The sequence below is a fragment of the Pan troglodytes genome, chromosome 15 (assembly GCF_028858775.2).
Source record: "Pan troglodytes isolate AG18354 chromosome 15, NHGRI_mPanTro3-v2.0_pri, whole genome shotgun sequence".
NCBI classification, from domain to species: domain Eukaryota; kingdom Metazoa; phylum Chordata; class Mammalia; order Primates; family Hominidae; genus Pan; species Pan troglodytes.
This window is the reverse complement of record NC_072413.2, coordinates 33,141,520-33,167,487: the sequence shown is the minus strand read 5'-3', so window position 1 is coordinate 33,167,487 and position 25,968 is coordinate 33,141,520. Positions and strand designations below refer to the sequence as shown.

Sequence of the window (25,968 nt, the reverse complement as noted above, 5' to 3'; positions counted from 1 at the left end):
CTGCCTGCCTCAGCATCCCAAAGTACTGGGATTACAGGCATGAGCAACCCCGCCCAGCCAAAATTTAATTTTCAAGTGGCCAGTAGTTACTCCAATGAAGCCAAAAATAATTAGTATCATTTTACAGCCCAAGTTGCAGAATGACTGAACATAGAAGGCATCTCAGAAAAAAAAAATTTTTTTTAATCACTGGACACTTTATTGAAAGCAAAGTAAGATTTAGCATCTTTGCCTTTGTTGTACACAGCTGAAGCGGAAGCCCAGGGAGATGAGGACTGCATGGTTTTCCTTGGCGTGGGAGGTGTGCACCCTTCAGTCCTCTCATGTTGTGGGAAGATCAGCCCATGCTCTGTTGGCTGCCATAGTCCCTAGGATGGGTGCCCTTCCAGTCATCCCACTCCCGAGCTTTGTAGAGTGTTTGTTCATCATCCTCTTCCTCCTTTTCTTCTTGACCTTCCTGTTGCTGAGCTGCTTTTCTGAATTCCTCTGGCGTTGCCTTGGCTATTCCCTGATCTGGTAATGCTCCATATTTCCGATGTTGCTTATACCAGTCACTCACCGTCATAGTTGCCAGACTTGGATAACCAGCTCCAAATACTTTGACTTGGGCCGTATTCCGAGTGAGAATGAAGGGTTTCACTGGAGGCCTCTCCTGGCGAGATGAGTTAGAAGTTGATGCCTCTCTTGAAGAGTCTCTTTCTCTCAGGATCTTTATTTCCTGGTCAATGCTCTCAATCTCTTCTAAGCTGATATCAGTTCACCTCTGAAGGTGAAGAAGATAATATTCACAAACACGCTCATCATCTGCTTGACCACTTTCCACAGCAGATTTGATTGCAGACAACCTGTGCTCCAACTCCTTCTGCTTGTGTCTCTCTCTTTTAGCCTGTCTTTGAGATGCCATAGCAATGAGGCTAGGATAAGCCATGGAAAAATTAGCAGTGTGATTTTTCAGCTGAGTTCTTGGTTTTGGGCAGCTCAAGCTCTGCCACATGATAGCAATGGCACAGTTAAGTAGTTTATAGTGCTCTTGAGCCCACTGCAAATGATCTAGATACTTGTTGGGCTTGACTTGTTTCATGGTGAAGGCTCCTTGAAACACTGGCACCAACAGGTACTTCAGGTCGGTGGAAGCAATCACTTCCAAATCTTCATTTTAGCTGAACAAGTCAAGCTGCGATAACATTTCGGCAGCCTTCTCAAGGAGGTCCAGGCCCTTGAACACCTTCTCCTGGACTATCCGGGAACTGGCAGGTTCAGTCGCTACTTCTACATCATCCAGAAGCTGTTTGCTGGTTTCAAACAGCTCGGGGAGCTGTGGCAGGAGTAACTTGTCTTCAGCAGCCATCTTGGAGAGGGACGAACAAGAAATTATTTTTAAAGGAAAACTTTCAAAGTGAAAAGAGAAATATATCTTCTCCTGGGAGTACTAAAAGAAAACCTCACCTCAGATGAGTTATCTCACAATTTCCGAACAAAAATAATCACCTTTGGGCCAAGAAGAGGTGTGGAAAGTTTCAAACACAGTTTTTATAAAGGAGGTACAACTGAAAAGGGGTTTTAACACACCCACCTGTCTTGCAGGCTTATTAGATCCTGATCACCTAAGAGTTTCTTGTCAGCACTCCTGTCAAATGGATGAAATGCGCCTGGAAGGCTACCTCTGACAAAAAGGAAGGCACAGCAGAAATGTTACTGTGTAAGGGTGCCAGTGGGTACAGATGTGGTTATCATCTTCCACTAATCATCTAAGAACAAAGCATCTTTTGCTCCTTTGGGGGGCTAAATGGGATGGTTACTAAGTGGGAAGGATGTGCTTTCCTAATACAGCAGCATAATAATTGTTCTAAAAGATTTTAGCCCTGGCTGGGCACAGTGGCTCACGCCTGTAATCCCAGCACTTTGGGAGGCTGAGGCGGGCGGATCATGAGGTCAACAGATTGAGACCATCCTGGCCAACACGATGAAACCCCATCTCTACTAAAAATACAAAAAAATTAGCCGGGCGTGGTGGTGGGCGCCTGTAGTCCCAGCTACTCAGGAGGCTGAGGCTGGAGAATCGCTTGAACCCGGGAGGCGAAGGTTGCAGTGAGCCGAGATCGTGCCACTGCACTCCAGCCTGGGCGACAGAGTGAGACTCTGTCTCAAAGAAAAAAAAGGGCAGGGGGTGTCAGGCATGGTGGCTCACGTCTGTAATCCCAGCACTTTGGGAGGCCGAGGCAGGCGGATCAAGAGATCAAGACCATCCTGGCCAACGTGGTGAAACCTCATCTCTACTAAAAATACAAAAATTAGCTGGGTGTGGTGGTGCGCACTTATAATCCCAGCTACTAGGGTAGCTGAGGCAGGAGAATCACTTGAACCTGGGAGGCAGAGGCTGCAGTGAGCTTAGATTGCACCACTGCACTCCAGCCTGGCGACAGAGCAAGACTTCATCTCAAAAAAAAAAAAAAAAAAAAAAAAAAAAGTATAAAAACCTCAACAATTATAATTTATCTGATCTTATTATGTAAAGGGGCTCTTGAGAACAGCTAGTTTATCTCAATATGGTATATTCAGAAGAGTCAAATATAGTTTTTTGTTTGTTTTGGAGACACAGTTTCACTGTTGCCCAGGCTGTAGTGTGGTGGTGCATTCCTCAGCCTCCTGAGTAGCTAGGGCTTCAGACACGTGCCCCCATGCCCAGCTGATTTTTCAATTTTATATAGAGATGAGGTCTCCCTGTGTTGCCAAGGCTGGTCTCAAATTTCTGGGCTCAAGGGATCCTCCTGCCTCAGCCTCCCAAAGTGCTGGGATTGCAGGCGTGAGCCACCAAACCCAGCCACCGCCCTGGTCTTTCAAAGCACTGGGATTACAGGTGAGCCTTAATTTAGAGATAGTAGTTCCCTTCAGAGCAGATATCAGACTTGTTTACTTTCCTGTATAATAAAGTTAATGTCTCCCTCCAGAGCAAAGACCTTGCAGGTTTAAAAGTTGTCATTCAGAACTAAGGGGAGTTCCGTCGCGCCTCTGGCCTGGCCTCCCCTTTCTTGTCTGACTCGAGACACCAACTGAGTTCCTGTTTCTAGTAGCTAAGCTCCCACCGTCGGGGAGGAATCAGGGACTGTGCAGTCCCTGTGAATCCCATCCAGGTCAGTTCTAGATTCTAAACTGAATTTTTTTCATGATATTGTCAAAACAGTGAGGAAACATTTTGTAAAGAAACCCTGAAGAAAAAAAAAGTCATTGAGCCTTCCTAAACAATTTTCTCTTAATATATGTATTCTAAGACTTTTTAATATATATACTATATTAGAAATCCAATTCTCTTGTAGATGTCTCTTTTTTTTAATAAAAACTTTTTTTTTTCACATTTTCCTGCCTCTATCTAGTATGTGGAACTTAACTGAACTTAGAAGGGACTTCAGAACTATTTATTTATTTATTTATTGAGACAGAGTTTTGCTCTTGTTGCTCAGGCTGGAGTGCAATGGCTCAATCTCAGCTCACCGCAACCTCTGCCTCCCGGGTTCAAGCGATTCTCCTGAGTAGCTGGGATTACAGGCAAGCACCACCACGCCCGGTTAATTTTTTGTATTTTTAGTAGAGACAGGGTTTCTCCATGTTGGTCAGGCTGGTCTCGAACTCCTGACCTCAGGTGATCTGCCTGCCTCGGCCTCCCAAAGTGCTGGGATTACAGGCACAAGCCACCACACCCAGCCCTGTAGATTTCTCATTGAGGGCATCTCCTGTGTAACTATTCATAAACTTAAAGATGATTACTAAAGCAACTTTCACCTTCCTCAGGTTAAATAAGCAATGTGCCTTTAAACTTTCCACATAAATTCTGTTTTCTAATTTTTTTTGTTGTTGTTGTTGCTATTTGTGTTTTCTAATTTTTAATCCTTTGGTTAATCATGCCTCTGGATTTTTTCCCATTTTCTTCATCTCTTGAATTTAGAGCCCAGGATCTGATACAATACACTAGTAAAGGGTTAATTCCTATTGCATAGATTTTCGATACCTGCCACAGACTTGAGGGCAGGTTGAGGGCAGATACTGTTTTATACTTTTCTAGTATCAGTAACTTTCTAGCATATGTAGGTGCTCAGTAAATTCTTACTGATTGATTGGTGTATCCCAGAATTGTTTTTGAGTTGTAAATCACAGTACCACTTTGCTGATTCATGTTTAATGTTTGCTTCACTATAAAAATTGTTTGTAAAGTAAAAAACAGCAAGGAACTCTACAAGTGGTGAACAATGGCTATAAATCATAGAACTATCTTTGTTTTTGTGAAAAGTATTCTTACTTCAATTAGCAGTCTTTCTATTCCCGACCACCTATCCCAAAGGAATCATCATCAATAATGCCATCTCTGCATACAAAAGATATTCTTTAATTACGATGCTTAGCTGAGTTAGCATTTTTACTTTTTTTCCTTTTTCTATTCTTTTTTTTTTTTTTTTTTTTTTTTTTTTTTTTTTTTTTTTTGAGACAGAGTCTCGCTCTGTCTCCCAGGCTGGAGTGCAGTGGCGCGATCTCTGCTCACTGCAAGCTCCGCCTCCCGGGTTCACGCCATTCTCCTGCCTCAGCCTCCCGAGTAGCTGGGACTACCGGCGCCCGCCACCACGCCCGGCTAATTTTTTTTTAATTTTTAGTAGAAACAGGGTTTCTCCGTGTTAGCCAGGATGGTCTCGATCTCCTGACCTCGTGATCCGCCCACCTCGGCCTCCCAAAGTGCTAGGATTTGGGAGCCACCGTGCCCAGCCTATTCTTTTTTTTTTTTTTTTTTTTTTTTTAGTACCATTTGCTGTTGAAGCATTTTTACTTTTTGTATTTCCTTCTTTCTGAGTTACTGTGGTAGGCTGCATCTAAAATGACTCCTAAGCACCGTACCTTCTGGTTTTCACATCCTTGTGTAATTTCCTCCTCTTGTGCTTGGGCCGGACCTAATGACCTCTTTCAAAAGAATAGAATATGGCAAAGTGACAGAATGTCACATCTGAGATTAGGTTACAAAAGACTGTGACTTTCATCTTCCTCTCTCTCTTGCGCTCTCACTTGCTCATTCCAATGTAGGAAATTGCCATGTTGCAATTTCCAAAGGATAGGTCACAATCCAAAGGATAGGTCCATATGGCAGAAAAACGGAGGATAGCCTCTAGTTAACAGCCAGTGAGGAACGGAGGCCCTGAGTGCAACACCCTGATAGGGACTAAGTCCTACCAACATCAACACCTAGTCAAGCCTTAAGATGACTGCAGCACCCGCTCAACACCTTTTATACAGCCTTATGAGAAACCCAGAGCCAAGAGACCCAACTAAGCTTTGCCTAGCTTCCTTACTCATAGACTCTGTAAGAAAATAATTGTTTATTGCTTTAAGGCACCAAGTTTGGGGGTAATTTTTCATACAGCAAGAGATAACTAATATAGATTCTGTTTGATAAATATTAACTTACACCTAACTCAGATTTCACTCAAAGAAATTAATATGCATGTGAGAAGATATATTCTTTACCCAGCCACGGGAGGTATTGCCTAGGAAAAACTTAGATAGTTGCCAACCGATTGTATCATAATCTCACTTCTGAGTTTAGAAATTAATATTAAAGGACTGTAGTTTCCAGTCAGACTTTTCCATTTAAAAACCATGAGCTTCTATTTTTACAAGTCATAGGTACTTAATTAGTTCTCCACTATTCTGTAAAATAATACACTCCTAGTTCTGTGATAACTCTGGTCAATTCTAGAAATAAGTATTCGTTAGTACAAATTACCAGAGCCTGTGGATTTGAATGTATCAATCTGTTTTATTAAGCAGGCCCCATTTTGTGAAACTCAGCTGGAAAACGACAGTCAACCTGACAATTCTCATAGATAGTTAATTTAAGAAATTCTTCTTCTTCTTTTTTTTTTTTTTTTTTTGATAGAGGGTCTTACTCTATTGCCCAGGCTGGAGTGCAGCGGCACAATCATGTCTCACTGCAGCCTCAGCCTCCGGAATAGCTGGGACTGCAGGTGCACACCACGATGCCCAGCTAATTTTTTTTTTTTTGAGACGGAGTGTCACTCTGTCGCCCAGGGTGGAGTACAGTGGCTCCATCTCGGTTCACTGCAAGCTCCACCCGCTGGGCTCACGCCATTCTCCTGCCTCAGCCTCCCGAGTAGCTGGGAATACAGGCACCTGCCACTACGCCCAGCTAATTTTTGTATATTTAGTAGAGACGGGGTTTCACCGTGTTAGCCAGGATGGTCTCGATCTCCTGACCTCGTGATCCACCTGCCTCGGCCTCCCAAAGTGCTGGGATTACAGATGTGAGCCACGGCACCCGGCTGCCCAGCTAATTTTTAAATTTTTTTTGTAGAAACAGAGTTTCACGAAGTTGCCCAGGCTGGTCTCAAACTCCTGGGCTCGAGCAGTTTGCCCACCCCAGCCTCCCAAAGTGCTAGGATTACAGGTGTGAGCCACCACACCCGGCTAATTTTCTTTTTCTTTTTCTTTTTTTTTTTTTTTTTTGAGACAATCTCACTCTGTCACCTGGCTGGAGTTTAGTGGCACGATCTTAGCTCCCTGCAACCTCTGCCTCCTGAGTTCAAGTGATTCTCCTACCTCAGCCTCCTGAGTAGCTGGAATTACAGGTACACACCACCACGCCCAGCTAATTTTTGTATTTTTAGCAGAGACAGCGTTTCGCCATGTTGGCCAGGATGGTCTCTATCTCTTGACCTTGTGATCCACCCACCGCAGCCTCCCAAAGAGCTGGGATTACAGGCGTGAGCCACCATGCCCAGCCTAATTTTTTATTTTTTGTGAAGATGGGGTCTCTGTTGCCCGGGCTGGTCTCAAACTCCAGGGCTCAAGTGATCCTCCAGTCTCAGCCTCCCAAAGTGCTGAGATTACAGGCATGAGCCACTGTGCCCACCCAAAAAATTATTCTTAAGCTAGTGAGTACAAAAATGTTTATTATTTTTAAATCTATATATATGTTTTATGCAGTTTTTGTTATGTGTAATACATTTCATAATAAAAACAAGGTTTAAAAAAAACAAGCTTTCTGACTTGTTCTGATATTTAAGATTTTGGTAAAAAGTTTTAAGTTTTAAAGAGTGCATATGGGCTGGTCCGAGTGCAGTGGTTTATGACTAATTAATCACAACCAGTTACAGATTTCTTTGTTCTTTCTCTACTCCCACTGCTTCACTTGGCTAGCCTTTAGTAAATAAATAAATAAATAGAGTGCATATGGTAGTTAACCAAAAAAGGAGTGTTTTCTAAGCTTCCATTAAGTCTATCATACACTATCATTAATTCCCCTAAGACTGTGTCAAGTTACCTATTTACGAAGATCGATTGCTCAGATCCTCCAAAGTTCATTAATCCTTTAGTTTTGGATGATAAAGAGTGAAAAAACAAAAGTTAAAGAGAAGCCCACAGAACCAGAGAAAAAAAGAAGTTGCCTTCTTTCTCATCCTTCATAAACACCTGCCCACACAGGTTGATGTCCTTTTTCAAATGTTTAGTCAGACCCCAAGCACTACCTTTGACCCTGGTATTACAAGTCCCACTCTGCCTTTACTACTCATATCTGAACTTTTAATATCTAATTACAATATTCAGTGAACTGATATTACATGCTACCATTTTTAAGTTTGGAATTAAACTTGGAATTATATTGACAAATCTGGTTTGTTTTAGAACTTAATACGATTTAGAACTTTTGTTTATTATGTTTTATAAATTAAATGCCATTTTTACCTTTTAAAATTATCTTCCTATTTTATTCATTCAGCAAATATTTATATACCTATAGTAAAAGTATATAAACCTGATATATAGTAATATATCCAGAAATGTTCAGGATAGAAATGCAGTAGTGAACAGACAAGCAAGCTTGTAGTCTTTAAATAAATTACCAACTGTAATGCTGTTTGACATTATGTTTTTAAATAATGCATAACCTATTGTTATCAGGGAGTTATACATACCTATGTATTACCATATATCTTCCAATATAGGCTTGTAATAAAGTCAGTATACTCACGTTCTCTTTTCTAAGCATGTCTTAACAGGTTAAACCACACAACCGTGATATTTGTATATTATATAATTAACATCTTAAATAACAGCTTTGAAATTTCTTAGTGATAGATTGCACTGCACTAAAATTTGAGACAGGGCCAGGCATGGTAGCTCACCCCTATAATCCCAGCACTTTGGGAGGCCAAGGTGGGCGGATCACCTCAGGTCAGGAGTTTGAGACGAGTCTGGCCAACATGACAAAACCCTATCTCTACTAAAAATACAAAAATTAGCCTGGCATGGTGGCACACACCTGTAATCCCTGCTACTCAGGAGGCTGAGGCAGGAGAATCACTTGAACCAAGGGCGGAGATTGCAGTGAGCCGAGATTGCACCACTGCACTCCAGCCTGGATGACAGAGCAAGACTCTGTCTCAAAAAATAAATAAATAAAAATTGAGGCAGATACACTTTGTATCATACACATTAAAACAGGAGAGGATTAACCCTCATCACACATATACTCAAATCAAAGTTAATACCACTTGGTTTTCTTTTTCTTTGTTTTAGTAAAAATTAGACAGTTTACAATTAAAGAAACTATCTTTGAGAACCTGATCTTTCAGTCTATGGATATTTAATGAAAATAATGAAATTAGTTATCACCTTTGAAGAGGGGAGGATTCAGGGAAGAAAAACCAGTACCATCCATCTGTAATAGATTGCTTAATTGAAGATATTTAGCAAAAGCACACTGAAGACTAATAGAATTGCCCAAAGGTTTTTCTCCTCTTTGATCTACATATTGTGTCTCACATGACACAAGTGTGACACACCACCTCAAAAACAAACTTGCCCTTTCCATTCAAATACCAAACTGGCCAAGTAGGGTGGATAGAGTGCTGTGTCTCCTTCCTGGTACAGTGTGCCAGCAAGGAAAGTCTCTGTTATATAACTTCCTGCATCTTCAAAACAAAACAAGACTTCACGTAAGAGATATTACCACCCCTAGAAAAGTTCCACCCATCAGAATAGGAAATCCTCATCTGTTGCTGACAGCAGTGTCACAAAGGCCTTAAAAATGTTTAAATACCTTGACTAAACAGTTCAGTTTCTAAAAACTTAAGAAAATAATCGGATATTTGCAAAATGATTTCTGTATGATGGTTTACTACAGTGTTGTTTTATAATGGTAGTAAATTGGAAACCACCTAAACGTCCAGTAGCTGGAGATTGATTAGGTATAGGACATCCATATCCACTCCAGCCTGGGTGACAGAGCGAGACCTTGTCTTAACAAAAAAAAACACAAAAAGTAGACAGCTGCAACTTTGGATGGCCAAAGGCCTGGCAGTGACAGGAACAGCTACTTCAATAAAGAGAACAGAAAACTGAAAGCTGTAAATTACACATTTTCTATTCTGTGCTTTGCTTTCCAGGAAGTCACATGTTCATTAGACTCCTTTTTATTTACAAACTAGATAATACTTCTTTCCCACCTTATAATTACCTCCCAAAATACAGTCAACACAATGCTGTGCTTTGGCTACTTTGGCTAAGAATAATCCCAAATCAGCATTTTAAACCAACAGTATCAGACCAGATCAAGAGAGGTAAACTGATGTGTTCCAGCTCTCTGTTATGACCAAGCAGGAAGTTTCCGAGCAAACCTCCACTTCTCAGGAAGTTTACGTCAAACTTAGTATTTACATCCTGTTGAATATAGTCTTAATTTTTTTCTCAATTCTAGATACTATTTGAATTAAAATGTTGGAGTAATCTGTCCTCAAATTGTTTTTTTTTAGCTCTCAATAGACTATGTATATCTGTTCTAAGTGACACATGGAATACCTCCATGACTAATAGTGATAAAAGTTAAAGATTGTTTTTAGAATTAAGTACCTATAATTATAACTATTTATATCCCTATACATTATCTCTTATTCATTTGATCTCTCAAGTAGGTCCTTGTTAACTATGTTCTGATTAATTCATTATGCAGTTAGTATACTATATGCAAACAAATAAAACCCTCAGTGGAGCATCCTGATGTTTCTCTCCAGGACTGACTGTGTAATATTGACGTGGGAAAGGTGACACGATGCTGAGTCTGATACTTCTAGCAGCTGGCTGTATGACTTTGGCTAAGGCCCTTAACCTGCAGTTTTCTCACCTGAAAATAAGAGGGGTGGATTAAATGATCTTTAGTATATCTTCTGTGATCGTACTATGCAGGAGTGCCAATCTGTATCTTACATACAGTAAAGTCATACTTCATTATGTTTGTTTGTTTGTCTTTTGATACAGGGTCTCACTCTGTCACCAGGCTGGAGTGCAGTGGTACAATCATGGCTCACTGCAGCCTCAACCTCCCAGGCTCAAGTGATCCTCCCACCTCAGCCTACCAAGTAGTGGGGACCACAGGTGCATGCCAGCTAATTTTTTTTTTTTTTAAGAGATGATGTCTCCTTGTTGCCCAAGCTGATCTCAAACTCCTGGACTCAAGCAATCCTCCTGTCTCTGCCTACCAAAGTGCTAGAATTATAGGCTTAAGCCACTGCTCCTGGCGTCATACTTCTTAAATTTAAAAAAAAAGACATATTCTAAGTGTAAGCCGTGGGACAAAAACTGTGCATCTTTGTAGTAGGTGTGCTAGTTAGGATTATGGTTGCAAGTAATAGAAATCTGAATGGATCTTGCTTAGATAATGAGGTGAATGTATTTTAAACACATAAAGGGTCTCACAGAACCCAAGGACACAAATTGAACTGGACATAAGGAGCCAGGAAGGTGAATGTCAAAGAGACTCTGTCTCATGTGTCCTCCTCCCTTTGTACATCAGCTTCATTCCACCTTCTCTCTGTCCATCAGGTTCTTCTGCTTCCCCGAACCACAAGATGGAAAATAGCTGCTGGCAGCTCTTCAGTTTACAAATTACAGTGTGGACACAGGAAGAGAAATGGTTGTTTCTCAGTCCAAATGCCATGTCTCAGGAAAAGGCTCCAACCGGCCCACATTGGGGCAGATGTCCATCCCAGGACTTATCAACTGTCATCTATATTTGGGACAACCTCTATTGAAAATGATGATTTTCACTTCAATTCTGAGGAGTAGGCAGGAAAGGGAAATTTTTAGAAGGAGGATATAAGTAGAAAATCTAGGCTGGGGCCGGGCACGGTGGCTCATGCCTGTAATCCCAGCACTTTGGGAGGCCGAGGTGGGCGGATCACGAGGTCAGGAGTTCGAGACCAGCCTGACCAACATGGTGAAACCCTGTCTCCACTAAAAATAGAAAAATTAGCTGGGTGTGGTGGCGCGTGCCTGTAATCCCAGCTACTCGGGAGGCTGAGGCAAGAGAGTCACTTGAACCCATGAGGCGGAGGTTGCAGGGGCTGAGATGGCGCCACTGTGCTCCAGCTGGGGCAACAGAGGACAGAGTGAGGCTCCGTTTCCAAAAAAAAAGAAAGAAAATCTAGGCTGGGCATGGTGGCTCACGTCTGTAATCCCAGCACTTTGGGAGGCCGAGGCAGGTGGATCACAAGGTCAGGAGATCAAGACGATCCTGGCTAACACAGTGAAACCCCGTCTCTACTAAAAATACAAAAAATTAGCTGGGCGTGGTGGCATGTGCCTTTAGCCCCAGCTACTTGGGAGGCTGAGGCAGGAGAATCACTTGAACCGGGGAGGTGGAGGTTGCAGTGAGCCAAGATTGTGCCACTGCACTCCAGCCTGGGCAACAGAGCCAGACTCCATCTCAAAAAAAAAAAAAAAGAAAAAAGAAAAGAAAATCTAATTGGGGTTCACACACTAAAATATCAGTGTTAATAGTATTTTTACATTTGGAAATAATTATAGATTCACAGGAAGTTGAAAAATTAGTGCAGAGAGGTTCTCTGTACCCTTCACCCAGTTTCTCCTAATGGTCAGGTCTGACATAATTATAGTGCAATATCAGTTGTAAATTTTTTATTGAGAGTTGATTTTCATATTCTTTCCCTTTTATTGTAGCACATGTGCCTCACTCTTTATGGTAAACGTTTTACTGAAGAATAACATACAGAAAAGTGGACAAGTCTTAACTGCACAGCTCAATGAATTTCCATGAAGTAAATATACCCATATGATAATCCAGCTCAAGAAACAGAAAATCACTACCACCCCAGAAGACTGCCTTATACTACCATCTTTTAAGAGTGAATCACACATGGGGTACTCCTTGTATCTGGCCTCTTTCTTTCTTTTTTTTTTTTTAATTATTATTTTTGTTTGAGATGGAGTCTCATTCTGTCACCCAGGCTAGAGTGCAGTGTCATGATCTCAGCTCACTGTAACCTCTGCCTCCCGGGTTCAAGCAATTCTCCTGCCTCAGCCTCCTGAGTAGCTGGGACTACAGGCGCCCGCCACCACGCCCAGCTGATTTTTGTATTTTTAGTAGAGACAGGGTTTCGCCACGTTGGCCAGGCTGGTCTCGAACTTCTGACCTCAGGTGATCCACCCACCTCGGCCTCCCAAAGTGCTGGGATTACAGGCGTGAGCCACTGCACCCGGCCTGTTTCCAGCCTTTGTTCAACATTATGTTTGTGAAGTTAATCTGTGTTGTTTTATGTAATTATAGTTCACTCATTCTTTCATGGGCTTAAATCTTTTTACAATAAAATTTTAAGAGAATAAAATGTAAAAAAAAAAAGCTCATGACATGCAATAAGCTGTACAACTTGATGCGTTTTGACACGTATACACCCATATCAGTACCACAGTCAAGATCATGAATATATGTATTTCCTCAAAATAGTCCATGAATTTTTTTTTTTTTTTTTTTTTTTTTGAGACAGAATCTCGCTCTGTCGCCCAGGCTGGAGTGCAGCACGCGATCTCGGTTCACTGCAACCTCCACCTCCCGGGCTCAAGCAATTCTCCTGCCTCAGCCTCCTGAGTAGCTGGGACTACAGGCGCGTGCAACCACACCCCTGTAGTCCCAGCTAATTTTTTGTATTTTTAGTAGAGATGGGGTTTCACTGTGTTAGCCAGGATAGTCTTGATCTCCAGACCTCGTGATCCGCCCACCTCGGCTTCCCAAAGTGATGCGTCCATGAATTTTTTAAAACTAAAAATGGGACCTGGATAAAGTGAACATCTTAGGGCCATAATGACCTCCAGACCTTTTGCAGAAGGTTGGAATAGGTAATATTTATTTTTCCCTGTTGTTAAGAAGACTTTAATGAGAAAAGTTTCTATTATATATCTTCTGTATTTTAAATTAGCCAACATTTGTACGCACATACAACAAACTGGACTAAATTTTGGGATTTACTCCAATAAGTACAATAATAGTGTTTAGAGAGCTATAGATAAGAGAATATTTGCTATATCAATCTTTTTTTACATGGCATTTTTTAAATATGCAGAATACTTTTGTTATAATGTACAGTTCTTCCATCTCCTTACTTATGTCATCACAGTGATTTATAGTTGAGGAATTATAAGAATAGAGGGGTCAAAAGACTGTAAAGTCAGAACAACAAGATTTTTGACAAGGAAGGAAGACATATTCTGGCAAACTTAACATTAATGCCAGGAACAAGTCTAGAATGGATTTTCATAGGTGATTTGAGAGTACTTAAGGAAAAGACATGATCATTTAGAGCCAGCCTAAGTTTACCAAAAACAGGTTAAGCCACACTAACTTTATTTTTCAGATAAGATTAGCATATTCGTAGTCTGGAAAATGCTATACAAAGAATGTGTAAAACATGAAACTACTTGTGGACCAAATGAAAAACTGTGGAGCAGATTATGATGCAGTTAGACCTTGCTTGAATGACTTCGACCCACAAAAGCAGGTAAATGTTCCCTTGGACTGAGGCTTTTGGTTACATTGCAAGGTTCCATCATGGGCTCTATTACATTTAACATTTTTAGTAATTATTTGGATGGAAAATCACATAAAATTAAATTTGTAGATTACATGTAGTTGTTAAGGATTACTAATGTATTCATTGACATTAAAGAATTATTAGGTAAGCCTAATTGTAAAATTCAGTATGTAAGTTAGAAAATTAATAGTACAGGTCAGGCACAGTAGCTCACACCTGTAGTCCCAGCACTTTGGGAGGCCAAAGTGGGAGGATCCTTGAGCACAGGAGTTGGAGGCTGCAGTGAGCCATGATCACACCACTGCAATCCAGTCTGGATGGCAGAGCAAAACCGTCTCTAAAAAAGCAAACAAACAATTGGTACAGTATATTTCAGGTAAATATGTCCTTCAGCAGTATGTGGAAAGGCAGGAATTATAGCTGACTATAATTTTAGGCTTCATTAATTAAAACTGAACCAAATGAACATTGTCCCTATCTATTCTTGCTTGGTCAGACCACACTATAATTTCAAAGAAACATTCGTAAGCCAAAGGTGTCTGTGTTAATCCATTTGCCTTGCTATAAAGGAATACCTGGCCAGGCACCATGGCCCATGTCTGTAATCCCAGCACTTTGGGAGGATGAGGCAGGTGGATCACCTGAGGTCAGGCGTTCGAGACCAGCCTGACCAACATAGAGAAACCCTATCTCTACTAAAAATAGAAAATTAGCTGGACGTGGTGGTGCATGCCTGTAGTCCCAACTACTCGGGAGGCTGAAGCAGGAGAATCTCTTGAACCCGGGAGGCAGAGGTTACGGTGAGCCGAGATCACGCCATTGCAATCCAGCCTGGGTAACAAGAGCGAAACTCCATCTCAAAAAAAGGAACAGAGAGAGAGAGGAAGAAAGAGAAGGAAGGAAGGAAGGAAAGAAAGAAAAGAAAGACCTGAGGCTGGGATAACTTTATTTTATTTATTTATTTATTTATTTATTTATTTATTTATTTATTTATTTGAGATAGAGTCTTGCTCTTGTCGCCCAGGCTGGAGTGTAGTGGCATGATCTTGGCTCACTGCAGCCTCCCCTTCCAGGGTTCAAGCGATTCTCCTGCCTCAGCCTCCCAAGTAGCTGGGATTACAGGTGCCCGCCACCACACCTGGCTAATTTTTGTATTTTTAGTAGAAACGGGGTTTCACCATGTTGGCCAGGCTGGTCTTGAACTCCTGACCTTATGGTCTGCCCACCTTGACCTCCCAAAGTGCTGGAATTACAGGTGTGAGCCACCGCGCCCGGCCTTGGGTAATTTTAATTTATAAAGAAATGAGATTTATTTTGGCTCATGGGTTCTGCAGGCTGTACAGGAAGCATGGTGCCAGCACCTGTTTCTACTGAGTGCTTCAGGAAGCTTACAGTCATGGCTCATAATGCCAAGGGGAGCCAGCATGCTACATAGCAAGAGAGGGAACAAGAAAGAGAGCGAGAAGGAGGAGGTTCCGGAAGGAGGTGGAGAGAGAAGGAGGCGAGTCTTGCTCTGTTGCCCAGGCTGGAGTGCAGTGGCACGATCTCAGCTCACTGCCTCCCACGTTCAAGCGATTCTCCTGCCTCAGCCTCCTGAGTAGCTGGGATTACAGGCACCCACCGCTATGCCCGGCTAATTTTTTTGTATTTTTAGTAGAGATGGGGTTTCACCATGTTGGTCAGGCTGGTCTCAAACTCCTGACCTCAAGTGATCCACCTGCCTCGGTCCCCCAAAGTGCTGGGATTACAGGCGTGAGCCACCGCGCCTGGCCCCAGACTCTTTTAAAAACAATCAAATCTTGTGTGAACTCAGAGAACTCACTCATGACCAGGAGGAGGGCACCAATCCATGCATGAGGGTTCCACTCCCATGACCCAAACACCTCCCACCAGGCCCATCTCCAACACTGGAAGTCACATTTCAACATGAGATTTGACAAACATCTAAACTATATCAATATCCATAGAAGACTAACCAGGATAATAGGACTTTGGAACTATGTCCTATGAAATTGCTAAAGAAATAGTTTTCTCCACAGAAGAAAAGCCAGAGGAGATGGGGTCAATATGTCTTCCAAAGTCTGAAGGAGAGTTATGTGGCAAATACCAAATTTACTATTTGTGACTTCAGAGGACAAAGCCTCTGGATCAATGTTCAGAAACTCCCGTGTAGACAAAGTTTATCTGAATATAAGTACATTCTAGCCATTAGGATTGTAGGCTGCATTTTTTTTTTTTTCGAGACAGAGTCTAGCTCTGTCACCCAGGCTGGAGTGCAGTGGTGCAATCTTGGCTCACTGCAACCTCCGCCTCCCAGGTTCAACCAATTCTCCTGCCTCAGCCTCCCAAGTAGCTGGAATTACAGGAGCCCACCACCATGCCTGGCTAATTTTTGTATTTTTAGTAGAGATGAAGTTTCACCATGTTGGCCAAGCTGGTCTCAAACTCCTGACTTCAAGTGATCTGCCGGACGCAGCCTCCCAAAGTGCTGGGATTACAGGCGTGAGCCACCGCACCTAGCCAACATTAATCCATTTATGAAGGTAGAGCCTAATCATCATCCCACCTTTTAATACTGTTAGAATGGTAATTAAATTTCAACATGAGTTTTGGGAAGTGACAAACATTCAAACCATAGCAGATGCTATGCCGCTGGCTTCAAAGGTAGAAGAAGGGGCCGTAAGCCAAGGAATTCAGGCAGCCTCTAGAAGCCAGAAGAGGCAAGGAAATGAATTCTACTCCAGAGCCTCTGTGGGGGAATACAGCCCGCCAGCACCTTGATTTTGGTGAAACCCATTTTGAGTCTTTTCTGCCTAGATGGAGCCCTCTTTTTTCATTTTTTTGAATATTTTTCTGTGGAGATCTTAATTACTTCCCATAACTTCAACTCTAGCTTCTCTATAAATAACACCCCAAATCATATCTCTTCCCCTAATCTCTCTTGAGCTCTAATCCCACATAACTAATTAGCAGACATTTTTATTTGGACATCCTGAAATAGTTTTAAATTCAATATGCCTCCAGGAAGAAAGATGCAGGGATTGAGAGTTTAGAATGCAAAGGGGTAATGTGGTCTTTCCTTCAAGGAGGAAAAACAAAGCCAACTTATTTTCTACAAAAAACAGATCCAAAATTGAGCAAAATTGGCCATGAAGAATTCTGATGACAAAATTGCAAGTGCTTTTGTGCAGCAAACTACATAGAGGCTTTTAAACTCCAAATGGGATAAAGTTAAAGATTTTTTTTCCTCGCCAGGCGCGGTGGCTCACGCCTGTAATCCCAGCATTTTGGGAAGCCGAGGCGGGCTGATCACAAGGTCAGGAGATCGAGACCATCCTGGCTAACATGGTGAAAACCCGTCTCTACTAAAAATACAAAAATTGACTGGGCATGGTGGTGGGCGCCTGTAGTCCCACCTACTTCGGAGGCTGAGGCAGGAGAATGCCATGAACCTGGGAGGCGGAGCTTGCAGTGAGCCGAGATCACACCACTGCACTCCAGCCTGGGCGACAGAGCGAGACTCCGTCTCAAAAAAAAAAAAAAGATTTTTTTTCCTTAAGTTGTCCTTTTTCAAAATTTTATTAAATATTATGTTCTTTTTAATTCTTATTATTTATACTATCTTTTTGAGACAGAGTCTCGCTCTGTTGCCCATGCTGGAGTGCAGTGGTGTGATCATGGCTCACTGTAGCCTCAACCTCCTGGGCTCAAGTGATCCTCCCCTCTACCCCCTGAGCAGCTGGGACCACAAGTGTGCCACCACACCCAGCTAATTTTTAAATTTTCTTATAGAGACAGGGTCTCCCTATGTTGTCCAGAGTGGTTTCAAACTACTGGGCTAAAGTAATCCACTGGCCTCGGCCTCCCAAAGTGTTGGGATTACAGGCATGAGCCACTGCACCCGGCCCAAATACTATGTTCTTAACAAGAAAAATGATGCTTATAATATCTGGACATGAGATGCATGTCTTCAGCCATCTCTTTCAAGAGTAGGCTGAGCCCAGTGAAGTGATAAATAATAAATGTGAATTAAAACTACAGGGAACCACATACCATTGTGGTTTAGAGTGCAAGCACTAGAGTTAGGTAGTTTGGGTTGGGGTCATAGCTCTAATATTTGTTGGATGAATAACTTTGGAAAATCTTGTTATCCTCCTTTACCTCCGTTTCTTCATCTCTAAGATGAAGATAGGCTACGCATGGTGGCTCACGCCTGTAATCCCAGCACTTTGGGAGGCCGAGGCGGGTGGATCATGAGGTCGGGAGATTGAGACCATCCTGGCTAACACGGTGAAACCCCATCTCTACTAAAAAATAAAAAAAATTAGCCGGGCGTGGTGACGGGCTCCGGTAGTCCCAGCTACACGGGAGGCTGAGGCAGGAGAATGGCGTGAACCCGGAAGGTGGAGCTTGCAGTGAGCTGAGATCGTGCCACTGCACTCCAGCCTGGGTGACAGAGTGAGACTCCGTCTCAAAAAAATAAATAAATAAACAAAATGAAGATAAAGTATCTACTGCATAGAGTTGTTGTAAAGATTAAAAGATAATACAAGTAAAGATCTTTTCATTTTAAACAAGAAGTTTATTTAAACAAGACACTTGAAGGGAAAACTATCTAGGATTCTTTTTTTTTTTTTTCAGAGTAATTTATCCCTACTTACAGAGAGATTGCCCTACGTGTAACAGCTGCATACAAAAAAGTTATAAAATTATCATTGGTTTAACAAGGATAAATGAAAAACATTAAAATTCTCCAACTGAACAAGGTATGCAAGGATTTTTATCTTGTTGTTTTGTTAAAATAGTAAGAGCAAAATAACTTACTGGAATATAAAGATAAGAGCTGAATGAGCATGCCACTAATGGAGAAAGGGGGTATTTTCACAGAATCAGTATTTTTTCCCATTCCATCTCCACTTGATGTCAGTCAAAACGTACCATTGCTATTTAGTTTAAAAAATGCAATATGGGTTGGGCGCGGTGGCTCACTCCTGTAATCCCAGCACTTTGGGAGGCTGAGGTGGGTGGATCACCTGAGGACAGGAGTTCGAGACCAGCCTGGCCAATATGGTGAAACCCCGTCTCTACTAAATATACAAAAATTAGCCGGGCGTGGTGGGTGCCTGTAGTCCTAGCTACTCAGGAGGCTGAGACAGGAGAATTGCTTGAACCTGGGAGGTGGAGGTTGCAGTGAGCCGAGATCGCGCCACTGCACTCCAGCCTGGGTGACAGAGCAAGACTCAGCCTCAAAAAAAAAAAAAAATGCAATATGTGTGTCCACATATACCAGTTACTTTATGTACAATAAAAAAATGGGAACTGGAGTAAAGAAGCAGCTTCCCTTTTCAGTAGACACCTCCTATCTGCTGGTAGAACACATCAATTATATCTATATCCTCCATTTCCACCTGTGCAGGTGTGTCTGTTTCATTGATTGGCTGACTGTCAAATCGGAATCTGATCTGCCCCATTGACAATGCCTTGGGCTTTTCCTCAGCCATGGCAAATGCCAGAGTCTTCTCAGCTGCCGCTTCACAAAAGAGGTACCAGCTTCTCACTGAACGAACACAGTGCAGCACCAGGAGTGACAGAAGAAGGAGGCGGCAGCGGTGGTTGAGGGACAGGGTGCGTGCACGTCCAAGTACAGTTCTTAAAATGTTGAGGGCATGCAACATATGCTCAATAAATACCTGATTTTTAAAAAAGACAATGATTATGGAAAACTCTTGATCATTAACCCAAAGGGAGAGTCTAGTTTCCAGGAAGCATTTGTTTGTATACACTATTTAACCCAAGGATACACTCTTTTCTCCGTGGCAGCGTGACTCATCTTAGTCTCCAATTTTTGACCTGGTAAGGCATCTTTTTTGGTCTCTTAATTTCTGGCTCACTTGGCCCTGATTTGATGTGAATGTTCTTACTGACATCCCAGTGACTGATTCTCAGCACACCACAACCCCTTTTTGGTTCCTACCCTATCTTCTCTGTGTTGGCAACTGGACTCACCTATTCTTCAGGACTTTCAGGAGTGCACACTCTGGTAGCTCTCTATTGACTTTACTGCTCACTCATTCTTTTTCTTTTTTTTTTGGAGACGGAGTCTCGCTCTGTTGCCCAGGCTGGAGTGCAGTGGCGCGATCTTGGCTCACTGCAAGCTCCGCCTCCCGGGTTCACGCCATTCTCCTGCCTCAGCCTCCCGAGTAGCTGGAACTACAGGCGCACGCCCGGCTAATTTTTTTGTATTTTTAGTAGAGACGGGGTTTCACTGTGTTAGCCAGGATGGTCTCGATCTGCTGACCTCGTGATCTGCCTGCCTCGGCCTCCCAAAGTGCTGGGATTACAGGTGTGAGCCACCGCACCCAGCCTACTGCTCACTCATTCTAACAGAGCAATGTTCCAGTTCTGACTTAAGCTCCCAGAAGAACTTCTGTGATTCTAGCAAGTTGTTATTAAAAGGTATTGAGGCCAGGCATGGATGTCCTTGCTTGAAATCCCAGCACTTTAGGAGGATCTCTTGAGGCTAGGAGTTCAAGACCAGCCTGGACAACACAGCAAGACCCCCTTTCTACAAAAAATACAGGTGCACACCACCATGCTTATGCCAGCATGCCCACTACTTAGGAAGCTGAGGTGGGATGATTGCTTGAGCCCAGGAGTTCAAGGCTGCAGTGAGCTATGATCACACTATTGCACTCCAATAGAGTGAGAACCTGTCTCTAGGGAGGAAAAAAAAGAGATATTGGATTCACTGTCCTATCTAGAACGAAAGTTTTTCATTCTAAATTAGCATAACCATCATTAACTACCTACCTTCTTAGCACTGACTGACCACCCCACCATTTTCCCCTTTAGTGAATCCAAAAAAAAAAAAAAAAAACAAAAAAAAACCGGTGTTGAAATTGAGCAAGGGAGAGGGGCCTTATATATATTTGTGCTTCTCTAAATCTTATTGAATATGATGTGCAAAAATATGCCATTAAGACTGTACTTTCAGGGATCATTTCTATAGTTTGTTACAAACATTTGCCATTAATAGCTTGATAGGTCATACTTTAATACTTTTTCTTTCTAATAAATAGATATGCTTTTTAAAATTTGGCTAAGTTATGGGCAAATCTATATTCTCTTACCCAAATCAGATAATAGACTAGACAGTAAGCCCACAAAACCATAAACCAGGCACCACCATTCACTCGGTAGCCAGTACCTGAGTTATAAATACAGTGACTCACAGAAAATAATAAATTTTCATTAGGCTGGCCTCCCCCAAGTTAAATCTGTAACATGAAACAGCCATTTTAAAGTGGTGTCTAGGCAGGGCATGGTGGCTCACACCTGTAATCCTAATACTTTGGGAGGCTGAGACAGGCAGATCACCTGAAGTCAGGGGTTCAAGATCAGCCTGGCCAACATGGTGAAACCCTATCTCTACTAAAAATACAAAAATTAGCCGGATGTGGTGGTGGGCCCCTGTAATCCCAGCTACCTGGGAGGCTGAGGCAGGAGAATTGTGTGTACCTGGGAGGCAGAGGCTGCAGTGAGCGGAGACTGTGTCACTGCATGCCAGCCTAGGTGACACAGTGAGACTCTGTATCAAAAAAAAAAAGAAAGTGCTGTCCAATGACCAATACAATGTATGTAGAGAGAAGAAAAAGTGTCAATGTTGATTACAAAGATAAAAAATGGAAAAAAAATTATAGAAAGAAATGGTCAATGGCCATAAAAGGGATAACCTTCTGTGGAAGATGTATACAAACCATAACTTTGTTGAAAAATAACATTTACATAGCACTTCACAATATACTTTTCTTACACTCCACCTCATTTGTTCCTTGTAACAGTATTCTAATGTTGGTGCTCTTATTGTTCCTATTTTTAAAATGAGGAAATTACAGCTGGGCACAGTGGCTCACTCGTGTAATCCCAGCACTTTGGGAAGCCCAGGCGGGCAGATCACCTAAGGTCAGGAGTTTGAGACCAGCCTGGCCAACATGGCAAAACCCTGTCTCTACTAAAAATACAAAAATTAGCTGGGCGTGGTGGCGTGCGCCTGTAATCCCAGCTACTCAGTAGGCTGAGGCAGGAGAATCACTTGAACCCGGGAGGCAGAGTTTGCTGTGAGCTGAGACCACGCCATTGCACTCACTGCAGCCTGGGCAACAAGAGTGAAACTCCATCTCAAAAAAAAAAAAAACCATGGGGGGACATAATGAGTGCAAAAGGTTAGGTAACTTGTCTATGTTCACCCACTTAAAAACAGGCAGAACCAGGAGACAATTACACTTGCCCTGATTCCAAGTCCTGGACTTTTCCCATTACATCATGCTGCCTCACCTAGTACATAGGACACAGTTAAATGCATAGAAGAACTTCACTAGATAGGCTTGTAAATTTCATTTTTAGGAATCTTCAAGAGGCACATATGTCTTATATAATTTTAACCAATCTGGTAGCAGATTTTTAGGCATAATAATCTTTTGAGGTTCTTTTCTGCTCTTTCATTTTCAATTACTGTCAGACTACTTCTCAGTACTGCTTATGACTTACGATATCTACCCTCGCTGCATCTGGTAAATTTTAATGTTATGTATATTTTACCACAATTTTAAAAAATAAATTGAAAAAAAATTTTTTAGTGAAACAGGGTCTCTTTGTCACCCAAGGCTGGAGTGCAGTGGCACAATCATGGCTCACTACAGCCTCCTGGGCTGCAGTGATCCTCCCACTTGAGCCTCCCAAGTAGCTGGGACCATAGGTGCATGCCACCAAGCCCGGCTATTTTTGAAAATTTTTTGTAGAGAGGAGGTCACACTATGTTGCCCAGGCTGGTCTTGAACTCCTGGGCTCAGGTGATCTTCCTGTCTTGGCCTCTCAAAGTGCTAGGATTACAGGTGCAAGCCACCATGCCGAGAATTTAAAATATATATATATATAATTTTATTATATTATTATTTGCATTATTATTATTATTATTATTATTTAGACAGAGTCTCATTCTGTCACCCAGGCTGGAGTGCAGTGGCACAATCTTGGGTCACTGCAACCTCTGCCTCCCGGTTCAAGCGATTCTCCTGCCTCAGCCTCCCAAGTATCTGGGATTACAGGCACTGCCACCACACCTAGCTAATTTTTGTATTTTTAGTAGAGATGGGGTTTCACCATGTTGGCCAGGCTGGTCTCAAACTCCTGACCTCAAGTGATCCACCCGCCTTGGCCTCCCAAAGTGTATTTTTTTTTTTAAAGCAAGGTCTCATTTTGTCACCCAGGCTGGTGTACAGTGGCATGATCTCGACTCACTGCAGCCTCAGCCTCCTGGGTTCAAGTGATCCTCTTGCCTTTTTACCCCAACCCACCTCCCTGACCCAAGTAGCTGGAACTACAGGCCCGCACCACCCTGCCTGGCTAAATTTTTGCATTTTTGTTAGAGAATGGGTTTCACCATGTTGGCTAGGCTGGTCTCAAACTCTTGAGCTCAAGCAATCCACTCACCTCAGCCTCCCAAAGTGCTGGGATTACAGGCGTGAGCCACTGTGCCCAGCCTAAAAAGATAATTTTAAAAGCATAGGAAATATGAGTCCTTAGCTCTATTATTGAAAGCCTCTATGACCTCCATGTTTGTGTTACAGAATTATCAGTTAAGCCACTATCGCATGGAAACACCAGATACAAATGTGAATTTAGTTAAAGAGTTGTGTGTTTGTGTGTGTGTGTAAACAGTGGATATCTTCTCTACTTTAGATGTGATTCTTCTTCCAACTGATTCGCCAGAAGAATCAGGCCTCTTTGCTCCTTTTCTTCAGTGTCCTGTGCCTTGGCTGTTGCAGGTGGAAGTGGAAAAGAAATTGCCAATGATGCTGCAAATAACTTCCTTCACCTTCTAACCTGGAGATTCATTGAAGGAAGAAAAAAGGTGACTGTCAGAGTCCCTGCTGGCCATGCCTCTCAGCCACAGGACCACTGAGCCACTTAATTCCTCCCCAGGGTCAGATGTGCCCCAGCACCCAATTGTTTATGGATACCCTAACCACCTTTTCACACTCCTTGAAGTTTAGCTTTAAATGTTTTAAGAATTAGCAAAGTGGGCCGAGCGCGGTGGTTCAAGCCTGTAATCCCAGCACTTTGGGTGGCCAAGGTGGGTGGATCACCTGAAGTCAAGAGTTCAAGACCAGCCTGGCCAACATGGTGAAACCCCATCTATGCAAAAATACAAAAATTAGCCGGGCATGATGGTGAGTGCCTGTAATCCCAGCTACTCGGGAGGCTGAGGCGGAAGAATCACTTGAACCCAGGAGGCAGAGGTTGCAGTGAGCCGAGATCTCACCATTGCACTCCAGCCTGGGCAACAGAGCGAGACTCCATCTCAAACAACAACAACAACAACAAATTAGCAAAGCTGATTATTTGATCTTGGTGAGTACTGGCTAATGCTGCAGGTTATTTCAGAACGTTGACCCTGGCCAGGTGTGGTGGCTCACACCTGTAATCCCAGCACTTTGAGAAGCCAAGGCAGGTGGATCACCTGAGGTCAGGAGTTTGAGACCAGCCTGGCCAGCATGGCGAAACCCCATCTCTACTAAATATACAAAAATTAGCTGGGCATGGTGGTGGGCACCTGTAATCCCGGCTACTTGGGAGGCTGAAGCAGGAGAATTGCTTGAACCTGGGAGGCAGAAATCGCAGTGAGCCGAGATCGTGCCATTGCACTCCCTCCTGGGCAACAAGAGCGAAACTCTGTCTCAAAAAAAAAAAAAAAAAAAGAATGTTGACCCTGATCAGTAATTCTACAAGAAATTAAGAAATTATTATCACATTTGGCAAAGGGAAAGTTGTTTAGTTAGCACTAAATAAGGTGGTGGCAGGACACAGTGGTCACGCCTGTAATCCCAACATTTTGGTAAGCCAAGGCAGGCAGATCACATGAGGCCAGGAGTTTGAGACCACCACGTGGCGAAACCCCATCTCTACAAAAAATACAAAAAATTAGCCAGATGTGGTGGCACAGCTACTTGGAAGACTGAAGTGGGAGGATCACCTGAGCCTGGGGAGGTCGAGGCTGCAGTGAGCTGTGATGGCGACACTGCACTCCAGTCTGGGTGACAGAGTGAGACCCTATCTGAAAAATAAAATAGCTGGGCACGATGGCTCACACCTGTAATCCCAGCACTTTTTGAGGCCGAGGAGGGAGGACTGCTTGAGCTCAGAAGTTTGAGATCAGGGTGGGCAAACATGACAAAACCCTGTCTCTACAAAAAATTTAAAAATTAGCCAAGTGTGGTGGTGTGAGCCTGTGGTTCCAGCTACTCGGTAGGCTGAGGTGGGAGAATCACCTGAGCCCAGGGAGGTCAAGGCTGCAGTGAGACCTGATCGAAACACTGCACTCCAGCCTGGGCAACAGAGTATGAGACCCTGTCTCAAAAATAAATAAAATAAAGTGGTAAAGACATATTAAAATTATTGCCCCTTATGTGATTAAAATATATCATCACTATCATTGTTTTGGAAAGTTGAGAAGTATTAAATATCAGTATTTTACGAATCATGGTCATTTTTCCTTTGTTGAATGTTCAACATACATTTTTTAAAAAAGAAGTCTAGGCTGGGCACAGTGGCTCACGCCTGTAATCTCAGCACTTTGGGAAGCCAAAGCAGGTGGATCACGAGGTCAGGAGTTCAAGACCAGCCTGACCAACATAGTGAAACCCAGTCTCTACTAAAAATACAAAAATTAGCCAGGCGTGGTGGCACACGCTTGTAATCCCAGCTACTCAGGAGACTGAGGCAGGAGAATTGCTTGAACCCAGGAGGCGGAGGTTGCAGTGAGCCAAGATTGCACCACTGCATTCCGCCTGGGGGACAGAGCGAGATTCCATAAAAAAAAGAAGTCTATTGAAACCATTTTTCTAGCAAACAAAAAAAACAAGTTTAGAATAGTTTTACTAGGAAACCTTTATCTTCAGCAGCATACAGACTAAAAAAATTTTTTTAGTAAAAAAAAGGAACCTTTATCAAAATTCTCACTAACCTTATAGTGAATAGAAAGTATACGTTAAGAAGTAACAAAAGATATCAGAAGTCTAAAAACAACTCACCT

General features: G+C 42.6%; 1 protein-coding gene and 1 pseudogene across 2 annotated transcripts in view; one reads left to right on the top strand and one right to left on the bottom strand.

Moving 5' to 3' along the window:
* Window positions 1-175: 175 nt before the first annotated feature.
* Window positions 176-1,348, bottom strand: LOC467424 (immunoglobulin-binding protein 1-like; annotated as a pseudogene). The gene has a single exon (XR_022731.6). The product of XR_022731.6 is annotated as an immunoglobulin-binding protein 1-like (transcript).
* A 10,785-nt stretch (window positions 1,349-12,133) lies between these two features.
* The window catches only part of BAZ1A (bromodomain adjacent to zinc finger domain 1A), a 174,992-nt gene continuing 161,157 nt past the window's right edge, over window positions 12,134-25,968 (top strand). The window contains exons 1-6 of the mRNA XM_063793303.1: window positions 12,134-12,213; window positions 13,004-13,185; window positions 13,701-13,844; window positions 18,519-18,643; window positions 19,294-19,730; window positions 23,616-24,287. The gene's annotated coding sequence lies outside the window, so the exon portion shown is untranslated. The remainder of the gene's footprint in view (window positions 12,214-13,003; window positions 13,186-13,700; window positions 13,845-18,518; window positions 18,644-19,293; window positions 19,731-23,615; window positions 24,288-25,968) is intronic.